Raw genomic sequence first — 212 nt, 5'->3', positions numbered from 1 at the left:
GGTTTTTGCCTTCTCTAACTGTATATATTCTTGCCTTCCCTTCGTATTCATAGATTTGGATCACACAGTTGAACATAATCATTATCACTTCCTTCCCTCTCCTCTGGCAACCAGTTCATCTGCTTATAGCATCAAGTCATCCTCAAAGGCATGTCCATGATAAAAGCTTTAGTATTTCCTGACGTTTTGATCCTGGTTATGCATCGTATCAT

Source organism: Coenobita brevimanus, chromosome 37, assembly GCF_032717465.1.
Source record: "Coenobita brevimanus isolate Jiangsu-jjx chromosome 37, ASM3271746v2, whole genome shotgun sequence".
In the NCBI taxonomy this organism is placed as follows: Eukaryota; Metazoa; Arthropoda; class Malacostraca; order Decapoda; family Coenobitidae; genus Coenobita; species Coenobita brevimanus.
Note: the sequence above shows the minus strand (reverse complement) of the source record.